Here is a 15,682-nt window from a genome sequence, read left to right on the forward strand (position 1 = left end):
GCCTGATTCTTCTCCCAGCAGTTGATTTAGGGATAGACTTGAAAACTCAATCTGTCTGACCAGCATAAAAAGAGCTTCTCTTTTCTTCAAGTTATATATTGTGTGTCTAAGAACCTTGGTCAGATGTAAAGGGTATGTAGAAATTGAAATTAACCATGGTAACATTAAAAAATATCTAATATTCTTTAAACAATTGCCTTCATAGCACATACCCTGCAATGAAACCCTTAAAGCTATTAGAAATTTTAATTAATCCAGTCTAATGAGCTCAACCCCGTACAATCACAGGCCTTGCAAAAATATCTTTTCTGCTTGTTTGTCTATTTTTTTATCAAATCATTCTGTTTTAGTTTACTTAGTTTAAACATAATTCCTCTAATTTTTTGAAGGATTCAGAAACTATTAAATGAGAGTATGAATTAGAAATAATAAAAGAAGAAAGAGAAAAGCAAAGTTAGACATATAAATAAGATAAAAGTAAGGCTAATTAAAATATACTATACATTTATACACATACGAAAAAGATAGATGATAAATTTTGTTTTAAGTTGAGATGGTAAATATGTTTTATATAAAATTTGAAGTCTTACAGTTTAGAGATATTTACCTATGGTACTTTGTTAATAAACATTTGTTGCTCCTTAATTCTTCAGGAATGCATGGTGTATTATTAGTGATAACTGCTCCACCCAAGAAGGAAAGTGTTGGTACATGATACTGGAAGACAATTCTTATGTTTCTGGTCATCACTGATAGCTTTTTGTATAAGAAGTGGCCTTCAAAGATAAATATAGTGCCTCTTTTGGGAGGGAAGGGCAGGATTAAATACTATCCTGTTTAATAAAGATAATGTCTCATTCTAGGCAAAGCAGACCTACAATTATAAAAGGTATTTTTTTCCTATGCTGGAGGTTCCCTTCTTATAACAGAACCAATGTACATGCAGAGAGGCCCAATCACCTGTCCTTCTCTGCATTGCCCTGTGGGAATTGGGGTTCAGGCTTTTGCTATGGCTGCAAGCAGAAAGACCAAGGTCCAGGAGTCTCGTCTCTCCTACCAGCATGCATGAACTCGTGGCAAGTTAAATTTAAAGTTGCAAGCAGAAGAAAATTTCAGACCCTTTATAGTTCTTGACATAATAACCTGTATTTGTTTTCTATTGCTGCATAACAAATTAACACAAACTTAATGACTTAAAACACTACCCAGTTATTAATTCACATTTTTGGGGGGATGAGGGGATCAGAAAGTCCAGGCACAGTGTGGTTAGGTTTCTGTTCATGTCCTACAAGGCAAAAGCCAAGTGTTGGACAGGCTTTGTTAATTTCTGGAGTCTCCCAGGGAAGAAGACATTTCTGAGGTTTTACTTTTTGGATAAATTTAGTTCCTTGCAGATATAGAACTGAGCTCCCCATTTCTTTGCTGGGGATTGTTCTTAGCTTCCAGAGTTTATTCATGCCCTTGGTCACATAGCCCCATCCATCTTCAAATCCAAAGCAGAGAACATAATTCAAGTTAAATTCCTCTCACCTTTGAGTCTTTAAGTTTTCTCTGCCTCTGACCTCTAGATCCATATTTAAATGACTCATTTGATTAGGTCAGAACTATGAAGATAATCTCCCTATATTAAAAACTACTAAGTTGGAGCCTTAATTACATTTACAAAATCTCATTTCTACAGGTTCCACTCACATTCAAGGGGAGAAGAATGTTCAAAGGTGAGTGTCAATGGGAGTCCTGGAATCTTGCCTGCACAGAGTTCCAATATTTGCCTTGGAAAACTTCCCTATGTCTCCTTTACTCTCACACTGCTACCACACTACTTCACTTCTGACACCAGATATGTAGGTTTTCCATACATGAAATAATTATCCACAACACCATCTGGGTGTCCTACACTTCAATCTAATTCTGACACTAATGGGAATTAGCACAGACCCCACAGGTTAAGGGCTCAGTCCCACAAGACTCTTCACCAGCCTACATCACACATTAGTCACAAGTCCCAGGTTGTCACCTGTGTCTCTGACTGACCATTTATAAATCTGAGGTTCCTTTGACCCCCTCCTAAAGTTTGATCATTTGCTGGAATAGTTCATAGAACTCAGGGAAACACTTATGTTTACCAGTTTGTTAAATAATGAAGGATATGATAAAAAACACAGATGAACAGCCAGATAAAGAGATACATGGGATGAGGTCCAGAAGGATCTTGGGAGCAGGAGCTTCTATTCTCTAGTAGTTGCGGACACCAACTTGAGAGCTACTGAACCTCATACTTTGGAGATTTTTATAGAGGCTTTATCACATAGACATGATCAATCATTAAGTCAGCCTCCAGACTCTACCACCTTCTGGAGGATGGGAGTGGGGATAGAAGTTCTAAGTTTTTAATCATGCCTTGATCTTTCTGGTGATTAGCCCCCTTTCTGAAGCTATCTAGGTGCCCACCAAGAGTCACCTTATCAGAACAGAAAATATTCCTAAAGTCCAGGAAATTTCAAGGGATTTGAGTTATATGTCAGGAAATGTGGTCAAAGACCAAATATTAGAACAAAAGACACTCTTGATGCTATTATCACTTAATAATTATAAGAATTTTAGGAGCTTTGTGCCAGAAATCAGAGCATAGTCATACACACACACACACACACACACACACCACACACAAGAGAGATATATGTATATATATAAAATTTCTATTATTTCACATTGACTCAATTATCTCACATTGACCTAAGTTTTCAAGCAACTAGTGAACCAATGTAAACTGCATAGTGAAATCAGTTCTTAAAATAACCGTATCCTGAGATAAAAATAAGCCAATTAAATAGAGCAACATCTTAACTAAATAATTATGTTAGAAATAAAGAGTTTGATTATCATTTTTAAAGGGAATGCTGTGTGCTATAATATATAACATCCTCAAAATTCTTACTATGACTATCTAGATAGCTTCCATAGGTATATTTCTTATAATATCTTTCAGTGTTAGAAAAGCATAATCAAAGCACAATTCAGAAAAATAAATTGTGTAAGTGCCCATTTCAACATATAACATAAAAATCAACATACACAGTTATTTGTCAGTTATTCTTAACATAAAGGTAGATAGATGTTTTAAAAGTATCTGTTGCAGGTAATAAGATGAAATCACAACAAGAATCAGGCAAACAGCATAATGGTGAAGGCAATAAAAAGTGGTAGCATCAGAGATTAAGTAGAAAGTACACCCTTCTAATGACATTCAATATACTGTTCTCAAAACACTACACCTGACAAACAAAACACATCTTCATACTGCAAAGAAGCAGTTCTAAGTTGTAACACTTAGAATATATTTATGTCATTCAAGCAATCTGCTATGTTATCATATTTTTTGGACTTTAGATTATACTTGTTAGTGAGTTCAAGATCATATGCCTTGGATAATATATAAAACAGAGTAATCAAGTAAAAGCGAGATATGGCTCAAATAATAAAAAATATTATTAGTTTTCAATTTTGTGTGTGCATGCATATGATATTTCTGTTCAAATGCTGTTGATAATTATATTGATATTCAGATTAAAAATCACTGAGCTTCTGACAAAATCACCTCTTTTGCGAAACTATTTTTGCAAAACTAGAACCATTTTTTTGTTTCTGAGTAAACTGGATTAACAATTATTAGAAGTTCACATTTAAGTTTAATTTATAAATAGTTATGTATTGTGGGGGAGAAACAAACTTTCCTCTACCCTTGAGGTTTTTCTGGCTGTTCTAATAATCAAATAGACATGAGACAGATTAGCATGAGAAAATAAGCAAATTTAATACATACATATGTATGAGAACTCTGCACACATGAGTCAGAGAGACCCCAATGCAGAGACAGTCAGACAGAAAGGGAGACTGAGGTATATGAGATATCCTGAGCTAGAGATGAGATAATGCATCTTGAGGGGTTCAAAGGGTCATTGCAGGATGATAATAACACATATTTAGTAAATAAAAATTTGCCATGTCCTATAAATAGGTCAAAAAAGTTATCTCTGATAAGCAATTATTATGGGCAGGGCCCCTAATTCAAGTTCTTCTATGTAGTTAAAGGAAGGGGCAAAATTTCTGAACTTAAAGCTAAAATTGCCGTTAGCCATCTTGCGGCGGCTCATTCAGAACCCCACAGAATCATATTTCTAAGCTGTGTTGAGGAGAGTTGTAAGAAATGGAGAGTATGAAGTTAATTAAATATCATTTGATGATGACAAAACACAAATTTACATGTCAGACCTGTATTAACTGCTGACTTGAAATCTTATAAAATTTTACAGATATCTTGAATTTAATAGGGGATAAATATTACTTCCTCAAACTCAATGCCACATCTTCCTTAATTTAATAAAAGGCATCCTACCTGTCAGAGAAAACTTAGTTATTGATTATTTCTATCTTTAATTCATTGTAACTAATTATAAAGTATGGCTTATTGATTCTACCTTCAAAATACAGCATATTGCTCCATCCCAATGCCACCATCCTTGTTCGGGTCATAATTATCTCTCACCCTGAATTGTACAAAATCATGTTAATTACTTTCCTGTTCCATTCGTGAGTTTTTCTTCCATTCTCCAAATCCCACAAAAGTTACTTTTCTAACTACTAATCAGATACTACCACAACCTTACTTAAAACCCCTTAATTTCTTCTTTATCATACCAAGTGTACTTCTACCTCACAGCTTTTGTGTCTGCTGTTCCCTCTGTTTGAGATATCTTCCCCAGGAGATCTACTTGGCTGTCTACCTACCTCATTGCTTGCAGATATTATTCATGTCCTTTACTCAATGAGACTTTTTATAACATCCTACCTGGAAGAATGACTCCCCTACATCTCCTGGCTTCTGTATTTCCTCAATATTTCTCTCTGTGTAACATATTATGTCTTTTACTTGTTCACTTTGTTTCTTGTTTGTCTCCTCCTTCAGTGTATAAACTCAGCGATGATGATTTAATCTATTTTTCTCTCAGTAGAACATTTTTCTCTCATTCTTGATACGTTAGTTCTATGTCTTTCTTTAACACTAAGTTTAATATAATATATCCTGGAAGAAGTCTTTTTTGGCCATTCCATCTAAAGTCAGATCACTTTAATGTATTACTTTCTTAGCCATATTAAAAAACCATAATAGTATAACCTAAAAACATTTCACATGGCTGTATGTCCCTAGAAATTAGCTAAATATTTTTCACATGACTAAACAAATGAAGGAATAAATAGAGTGTGGAAGAATATGATTAAGTGAAGATGGGTTTAGAGAAAATTTTTGTATATAAAGGAATTTGATATAATGTATACATTTTCAAATTTATTTATTGATTTAAATTTTTTTCCAGTAATATCACATTTTTTTAACAAGCAAGCTTATACACAAAGATCATATTTTGTGGTATTTAGATTAATTCTTAGAATTAAATTCCCATTCTAATTCTTGTTAGCTATGCAGCCATGGACAAGTCACTGAACAATAATGTATTAATATAGTTAAGATAATTATATCTTCATTATAAGTTTAAATATGGTAACATTCAATTAATGATTTTGTTTTTGTTGTTAATAGTATAAAGGAAAGTGTGCATAGAAGTGGGTGAAAGTTCTGTAGAATAATAAATAAAATATATGCTCAACAGCACTAAGCACCCTGGAGGTAGATAAGTTACAAAGATTAGGGTTTGCCTAATTGGTGTATCTCATAGTTTGCATTAACCTTATGAAGGGCAGCCATTTTTCATAAGTGTTGAGAATAATGTTAAAAAATACCAAAACCTAAGCCCTAACAATCATGAAAGTTAGCATGGATTATTAAGCTAATTAAAACACTGGGGCTCTGGAGACCTGAATTTTAATACACATTTTGTGACTAACTTATTATGTAACCCTAGGCAAGAGAGCAGGTCTCTTTATTCTTTGTTTTCTTCATCTGTGAAGTGAGCATTACCTTCCTGAGGTAGTTGTGCTGCATAGCAATGAACGGATGTGAAGTACACTGTGAGCATGGCATCTCATGATAATTGTAAAAAACTAAAATAAAAGGGTTGAAACATAGTTAAAAGAAACCTGCAGATAGACAGATTACATCTTATCTCTTTAATTGGTTTATTGTTCACAAAGAGAATGGGATTATTTTGTTTTTTTGCTAGTTTACTGTTTTCCACAATAACTACCACATCACTCCCTTCAAATAGCATGCAAAAGTAAGTATTAAAACTTTTCAGAATATTCCAATAAAGACTGGAATATTTATAGCCAGCAAATGTTAAGATCATATCTTCACCTAAAATGTAAGGAACTCAGTTACTTTCACCAGAGCACTCATATGTTTTGCTCTTTAATTAAAGCTCTGACGTTAATTCACAGTTACTCTTGACTGAGCCCCCCAAGAAACATAATTGGGAAGTAAAATTATGGTACTGGATAATGAATGAGTGTAGCATTCTTGTATTAATTATTGTATCAGAATATAAAATGGATGAATGTCACCCTGGTGTAAAGTATGGGCTTGAGTATCAGATAAATTTAGTACATTACAGTTTTATATACAAAATTATTTTACCTGCCAAATTACTGTACATTTATTAATTTGTTCATTTTATTCATTTTATTAAGAGAATGTGTGTGATAGTAAGGTGATTTTTTATTGCTATTTTTTATTTTGTTACATTGTAACTAAAAATTTTTGTTCTGAAATCTCACAAATTTGCTATTTATATGAAGAAATAAAAACAGAAATTCAGAAAGTTCTTACTTTTTATGTAAGTTATTACTTGTTGCTTAGGGCAAAACTTTTTTAACATTCAAAAACCTTTAATAACAATATATGTGTTTGTGTGTATATACATATATACATATATGTATATATACATATATGTATATATACATATATACATTATACATATGTGTATATATATGTATATATGCTTATATATATATATAGATGTATATGTATATATATATCTGCTTAGAGAAACATTTAGGTTAATGTATCGAAAGCCCAAACTATCCAAGAGAATCTAGATTCAATACTCCTTACTCAAGAATGACTCATATCTCTCAAGAAAACTAAATTTCCTTTTCCTATTTATTCACGCTTAGCTGGTTTATTGTAATGCAGTCATAGTTTAATGATTTGGGCATATTCTTTACATAGCATATGACCTTCCTTTAAAGTCATGTGAATAGAGAAAATGAAAAAAGAAAAAAGAAACTTTACAGACATTATTTGAGAATATTTGGTAGTGAAGAATTTTTGAGCTCTCCATCACACCAAATTGTTGCAAAAAGGAAATTAAATATTGTTTACTTCAATGAAGGGGATTTCCTGACATAGAAAAGAAGAGAGAGATAGAGAGAGAGAGAGAGAGGAGGAAAGAAGGAAGGAAGAAGGAAGGAAGGAAGGAAGGAAGGAAGGAAGGAAGGAAGGAAGGAAGGAAGGAAGGAAGGAAGAGAAGAAGAAAGAAAGAAAAGAAAAAAAGAAAGAAAAGAAGAAGAAAGAAAAAGAAAAAAGAAAAGAAGAAAGAAAGAAAGAAAGAAAGAAAGAAAGAAAGGTAGGTCAGCTTGTTCTACTGAAACAGATTATATTTCTATATATCAACCACGAATACAAATTGAGTAAGAGATAAGTGATCACAAGTGAATCATGTTTATTTTGAAGTAAATTGTGACATTGTTAATATTACCACATACTTTCTAAAGTCATAATATAAACCAACACTGTTCTGAATATTTCCTGTACTTCATCAGAAGAGACAACCTCAAGTACTTATATAGTCCCCTAATGTTATTTGTTTTACAGTTCTAGCAAGAGCTCTTAGGACTATTAGGAATTCTGAAGTGAAACATACATTAAACCTCTTATTAAGGTATTGCAAAAATTGTTGGTTTCATTTACTCTTTCAATAAACTAATCTATAAGTTGATGTCGACTTTACTTGACCTTCATGCAAGTGTTGTGCTCTCAGTATGGACTGTGGGATGACTGTCTCTGTAAACGTTTTGTTTGAAAATATAGTCCAATAACATTGATTTACAGTGATGTCTAGGCACAAAACCCTTATGAATACAACATTCAAAATGAATAGGACAGTGACAGTACATCATTTTGGAGAAGAGGAACAGCTCGGTAATATGAATCACAGACATATATAACCTTTGTCACTTAGAACACATTAATATTAAGAAATGTAGTTTACATTTTAGAATTACTCAGTAGGTAAACACTGCATTTCAATTGTATAGTACATACCTAGTCAACACAGAAAGCTATATAGCAAAAATTTTAAAGATAACAAAAATAATCATTGACTTTTAACCCTGTATAACTAATTATCTATAGCAATAGTCTCTGGACTAATATTATTAGCTGAGGACTTATTATTTTATGTGATGAAAAGATTATATTGGCAGTATTCAAGATAGATTCTGACTGAGATTTATGATTCCTTACATATTTCTCAAAGGAATGTGAAATATATATGTGTGTGTGCATATATATATGTATATATATATACATACATGTGTGTGTATATATGTATATATATATGTATAGTGCACTTATACTAAGTAACAGAGATTTTACTGCTAAAATCTTTTAGCTTATAATCTTTCAGTTCATCTGGAGAATAAAAAAGAATCTTGATTATTAATGAATATCTCTTTACAATATGCCCCAAGAGTGGACAGAAAAAAAATTACTGATGTAACACAGGCATTAGGAGGCAGTTTAAAGCAGCTTGTTAGTTGAATTGAGCAATAGGGAAACATAGTTTAACAGCTTTGCTAGCAGGTGTTTCTGTTGTTGTGGTAAAGTGCTGTGTGTTTTACTCAATAATGGTGATAATATGATGGTGTTATCCCAAAACTGTTTGTGAAAACTCGAGTAATAAAAGCATATTATGGTTTCTTTATTACTCTAGTGTTGCTTTAAACTATGTGCTTCCAAATTTGTCTGTTTTTGAAGATGTCTCTTACTTGGATGAAAAGAAAATTGATAATTTTGAAAAGAAATTTGATTTAATCTTATATGCTTCGTTAGAGTCACTATCTGTAAGTACAGTTTTTCCTCAGCTATTCCACAAGTCATTAACAACATAAAAGACCTACTTAGAATGTATCGTTGCCTACCTTTACAGTAACTAATTATAATAAAAAGAAACACTTCTCTGGTTATATACTTTAAACCTTAAATTTTATAGACTTAAAAAAGTTTACTTCAGGGCAAGTCAAGTCAGCTTACATTAAAAAATGACATTAGTTGATGAAGCATGATTATTTTAGTTTGACCACAGAAGTTTTTATTTGTTGTTATAGGTTTTATTTTCTGTGAAGTACAATAAAAAAGACAATTGTAAATGCAAATCTGTAAAGAAGATAATTTAAAATAAGCAAAAAGATTGAGACCAATGCCATCATAGTTATAGTTTTCTCATTGATCTTTTATAAAATTTTACTTTAGGCTCAGGCACATGAATAGGCTTTCAATCTAAGCTGTTCTAATTAGAGGAACTCCTGTATGTGCCATCTCAGCAGTCAATCATTCAGCCAACATTTATTTAATTTTAATACGACATCATAACAGGTACTGAAGCTATACAAAAGAAGAGACAGGAATTGATTTCCAGGGATTCACTGTCCAACGGTAGGTACAAGCACAAAAGCAAAACATTGAAGACTGTGTTATGAGAGAGCTATGAACAAGGAGTGCATAGAGGAGGAAACACAAAACTCTGCCTGAAGGTTTTAGGCAATAGCCTAAATATTGCACTTATATGAGATTAGTAACTACTAATCTCCTTGGGAACTGAGAATTTGCACACAAAAGTTTAAAAGGACATCATGTATTTAAATCATTATTCAGAATTCACATACCCAGTGATGTCCATTTTCTACTATAAATGTGTAGGTGCAGTTGTGATATCTTTTTGATTCTCATCTCATAAATGTATCAATTGACTTAAGGGCAAGTCTATGAATACGTGCATTGAATAATGAAGCATTATAAGCCTTAGAAACAGGATTGAGATTAATCATAACAATTTGTTAGAAATAGGATAATGGCTGAATTTTCTGCAACCATTTTTATAATCAATGCATGTTTTAATATAAATAGGTTGCAAATGACATATTAAAATGTGAACTTAAAATTCTACTGTAAATTTACCCATTGTATATTCAAATTTATTCAATTCATTTTTATTGCCTGATTCAACCTCAAACTGGAATCACATCTGTTAGCAACTGTGAAAAAATAGAATGAAATAAAAACTATCCTGTTAAAATATTTGTTATATAATATGTAATGATATAAATGATAATAATTGAAGACAATCAATTCTCAAAAAACATATATGTTTTTAAAAATTATCTTATTATTGAGAAATAAAAAAATAATAGGGAAAATATATATAAAAAATATCAACATTTATTAAATTTTACCACTACTACTACTAATATAATTGCTGCTAAAATCTATTGTTTTTATCATGTCAGTACTCTGATTGCTTTACAAAGATTAAATCATTTGGTGAAAATAAACCCAACTATATTATTTTATTATTCTGACCTTATAGATGAGAAAACTGAGGCTCAGAGAGGTGAAATTACTCATTCAATGTAATACATCTAGGAAGTAGAACAATCAATATATGAACCTGAGGTTTCAGTCAAGATGGCAGGGTAGGTAGACACTTGGCCTCCCATGATCACATTAAAATTACAATTGAATTATAGAAAAATCAACCTAGAGAACCATCTGAAGACTAGCTGAACAGACTCCTATAATTATGGATATAAAGAAGAGGTCTTATTAAGACTGGTAGAAGGGCCCAGATGCAAAATGTACTGGTCCCACACCAGCGTGTGAAGGTTGAGCAACAGGAGGGATATCTCAGTTGTGGAGGTCCCACCCCCAGAGAAGCAAGGGGCCCCAACTCCACACTGAGGGTCCTCAGCCCAGGGTTCTAGTGCTGGGAAGAAGAGTCCCCACAAACCTGGCTGTGAAAACCAGGGTAAAACGGAAGGTAGCTGGAAATCCAAATGTCCCCTTAAAGGGCCTGCACACAGACTCACTCACTTGTAAGCACTCACTCTGGGTTCCTGCAAAGGAACAACAATTCAGAAGGTGCCAGAGACTTACAGGAAAAAAACTAAGTTGTGTGGATTCAGGGTGAGTGCTGGAGGGAGAGCCACCATTTTCCCTGTGTTGAGCCCCTCCTCTTGTGTAACCTACAGGCAGGCACCATCTTGACTGTGTTGAGCCCTCCTTTCATACGATGAAATCTATATCTGCTTTGGACGGGTGAACAGCTCTCACTCTGACCCAGTGAATCCCTGACACCCCACTCTACCCTACTTCCAAATTGCTGTTGGCAATTTTGTATCTGGGTAATAAGCCCCATCTCACATTCTTGGCAGGAGGCTCCTTCAGTAGCAATCAACATGCCTTGACTCACATACCTCGGGAGATACTTTTAGTGGCAGGCAATCAACCCTGGCTGAGCTTCAGTATTTCTTGAACAAATCTTGGATGTCTGCAGGCTTCAGTATGATCTGAGACTTTGCAAGTGCAAAGATCAGCACTGGTACCAAATCTGAATGCCACAACCTAGGGAACACCACTTGTCCCACCTGGTGACTCCTTGGGACCCAGCCTCACCCAACTTGAGTGCTGCCCAAGTCTGTTTCAGCTGCTGAGCCTTATGAGTAACGAGCAGGCAGCCTCAGGCCTTGCAGTGCCCTGGGTCTTTTGCTGAGCAGCCAGAGGCTTGGTATTGGTGGCATCCAGTCTCAGTTCTTAGAATAGCCTCTCCTATGTGCCTCCAGGTCCACCACAGGAAACAACCAATCTTGAATAGCTTTGTAGCTCCTACCAGGTAGCCCAAGCTAGTCACAGTAGTTGATCTTAGCCTGAACATGAGTCCCTCCCAAAGGGCTCCAGAACCAATACACCTGTAGGGTGGTGTCAGACCTTAACAGAGAACCACCTGATTAGCTACACATGCAACACACCTGAAAGGTGGTCTCAGCAGGCACACGAGCCCATGGGGGAAATCTCACTTTGTGGAGTCAGCCCATACGCAGCATCTAATACTCTGTAGGCATGGCCAAGTCCCATAGCCAGTCAGCCTGAGAGTCAATCCCACCCACTGATGTGCCAACAGCAATCAAGGCTCAACCACAATAGGAAAGTACAACAACCCACAAAGGGAACACTCCTGGAGCACCTGGTCAGGGAGATTGCACCACTGGGCCAAACAGGATACCTACTACAGAAAGCCACCCAGTCAAGACTGGGAGATATCGTAAATCTACCTGATATATTAAAACAAACACAGAGATGCAGCCAAAATCAGAACACAAAGAAACATATCCAAAATTAAAGAACAGAAGAAAACTCCAGAAAAAAAAAACAAAACAAAACAAAAAAAACACAACTAGATGAAATGGAGCAAGCCGCCTACCAGGTACAGAGTTCAAAATACTGGTTATAAGGATGCTCAATGAACACAAAGGAAGAATAAATGTTCTCAGTGAGAACTTCAACAGAGATAGTAAGTATAAAAAGACATAGAAACCATAAAAAAAAAATAAAGGTCAGAAATGAAGAACACAATAACATATAAAGAATACACTAAAAGGAATGAACCGTAGATTAGATGAAGCAGAGGACTGAATTAGTGGTTTCGAAGGTAAGGGAGCAGAAAACACCCAACTGAAACAGCAAAAAGAAAAAAAGAATTTTAAAACATGAAGATAATTTAAAGGACCTCTGGGACAACATCAAACATAACGACATTTGTATCATATGGGTACCAAAAGGAGGAGAGAGAAAGCAAGGGATTGAGAATGTATTGGAGTAAATAATCATTGAAAACTTCCCTAACCTGGTAAAGGAAATAGACATACAAGTTCAGAAAGCATAGAGAGTCCTAAACAAGAGGAACCAAAACAGTCCTACACCAAGACAAATCATAATGAAAATGGCAATGATAAAAGACACAGGAAGAATCCTAAAAGCAGCAAGAGAAAGGCAACTAGTTACAAAGGTACACCCATTAGAATGTCAGTTGATTTCACAACAGACAGTTAGCAGGCCAGAGGGATTAGTATGGAAAATTCAAAGAGATGAAAAGCAAGGATTTGTAACCAAGACTACTCTACACAACAAGTCTATGAATTAAAATTGAAGGTGAGATAAAGAGCTTGCCAGACAGAAAAATGCTAAAGGAATTCATCACCACCAAGCCAGCATTACAAGAAATGGACTTCTTTAAGAAGAAGGGAAAGGAGAGAAAAAAAATTATATTAATAATAAGATGGCAATAACTACATACCTATCAATAAACACTTTAAATGTAATGTTAAACGCTTCAATCAAAAGACATAAATTAGATGAATGGTTAAGAAAATAAGATCTATACATTTGAGGTCTATAAGTGACTCACTTCAGATCAGAAGGCATACACAGACTGAAAGTAAAGAGATGATAAAAGATATTTTATGTAAATAGAAATTTTTAAAAAGCTAGGGTAGCAATACTTACATCAGACAAACTTTAAACAAAGGCTATAATAAGAGACAAAGACGAACATTATATAATGATAAAGGGATCAATCCAAAATTAGATATAACCCTAATAAACATTTATGCACCCAATACAGAAGCACCTAAATATATGATGCAAATATTGACTGACATAAAAGGAGAAATCAATAGTAATACAGTCATAGTAGGGGACTTTAACTCCCATTGATACCAAAGGACAGATCTTCCAGACAGAAAAGCAACAAGGAAACAGTAGTCTTAAATGACACATTAGACCAGATAGATTTAATTGACATTTTTTAGAGTATTTTACCTCAAAGCAGCAGACTGTACATTCTTCTCAAGTGCACATAAAACAATTTCTAAGATACATCACATGTTAGGCCACAAAACTAGTCTCAGTAAATTTAAGAAGATTAAGATCATATCAAGCATATTCACTGACTATAATGGTATGAAACAAGAAATCAATTGCAAGGAAAAAAATTGAAAAATACACAAACTCATGGAAGCTAAATAACATGCTACTAAACAATGATTGAGTTAACAATGAGCTCGAGGATGAAATCAAAAGGTACCTTGAGACAAATAAAAATGAAAACACAACCCCAAATCCAAGAGTCACAGTAAAAGCAATCGTAAGAGAGAAATTTATACCAATGCAGACCTACCTCAAGAAACAATAAAAATTTCAAGTAAACAATCTTACCTTACGTCTAAAGGAACTAGAAAAAGAATAGCACATAAAGCCCAAAGTCAGTAGAAAGAAGGAAATAATAAAGATCAGAGCAGAAATAAGCAAAATAGAGTAAAAAGAAATACACAAGCTCAATAAAACCAAGAACTTGTTCTTTAAAAAGATAAACAATTGATAAACCTTTAATTAGACTCGTCTAGAAAAAAAGAAAGAGGACATAAATAAATAAAATCAGAAATAAAAACAGGTAACTGACACAGAAATACAAAGAAGTATAAAAAACTACTGTGAGCAATTTTATGCCAACAAATTGGACAATCTAGATAAAATGGATGCATTCCTAGAAACATACACTCCCAAGACTAAGTCAAGAAGAAACAGAAAATCTAGACTGACTGATTACTACAAACAAAATAAAATCAGTAATCAAAAAACTCCCAACAAACAAAAGTCCTGGACCAGATGGATTCACAGGTGAATTTTACTAAACATTCAAAGAAGAATTAAAACCTATCCTTCTCAAACTATTCCAAAAATTTCAAGATGGAGGAAGGCTCCTAAGCTCATTTTATGAGGCCACCATTACTCTGATTCCCAAACTAGACAAAGGCATTACAAAAAATAATTATAAGCTGATATCCCTGATGAACATAAATGTAAAACATCTCAACAAAACATTAGCAAACTGAATTCAGCAATACATTAAAAACATCATATACCATGATGAAGTGGGATTTATTCCTAGGATGCAAGGTTGATTTAACATCCACAAATCAATTAATGTGATGCACCACATTAACAAATTGAATGACAATAATCATATGATCAAACAATAGATGCAGAAAAATTGTTTGTCAAAATCCAGCATCCATTTATGCTAAAAACTCTAAGCAAAGTGAAAATAGCCTCCATTTATGCTAAAAACACTAAGCAAAGGCCATATATGACAAAACTACAACTAACATCATGTACAACAGGACGAAGCTAAAAGCATTTTTTTAAGATCAGGAACAAGACAAGGATGTTCACTTTCATCACTTCTGTTCAACATAGTATTGAAAGTCCTAGCCACAGCAATCAGACAAGAAAAAGAAAGAAAAGGCAACCAAATTGGAAAGAAGTAAAATTGTCATTATTTGCGAATGACATTATACTATACATAGAAAACCCTAAGATTACACCAAAAAAGAACTGTTAGAACTGATAAGTGAATTTATTGAAGTAGGATACAAAATTAATAAGTTTTAATATAAAATTAATATTTAAAAATTTGTTGCACTTTTATACACCAATAATGAACTATCAGAGAGAGAATTTAAGAAAAGAATCCCATGCATGATTGCATAAAAAGCAATAAAATACCTAGGAATAAATTTAACCAAGGAGGTAAAAGGCTTGTACTCAGAA

This window comes from Pteropus medius, unplaced genomic scaffold (genome assembly GCF_902729225.1).
Source record: "Pteropus medius unplaced genomic scaffold, Ma_sr-lr_union100, whole genome shotgun sequence".
Classification (NCBI taxonomy): Eukaryota; Metazoa; Chordata; class Mammalia; order Chiroptera; family Pteropodidae; genus Pteropus; species Pteropus medius.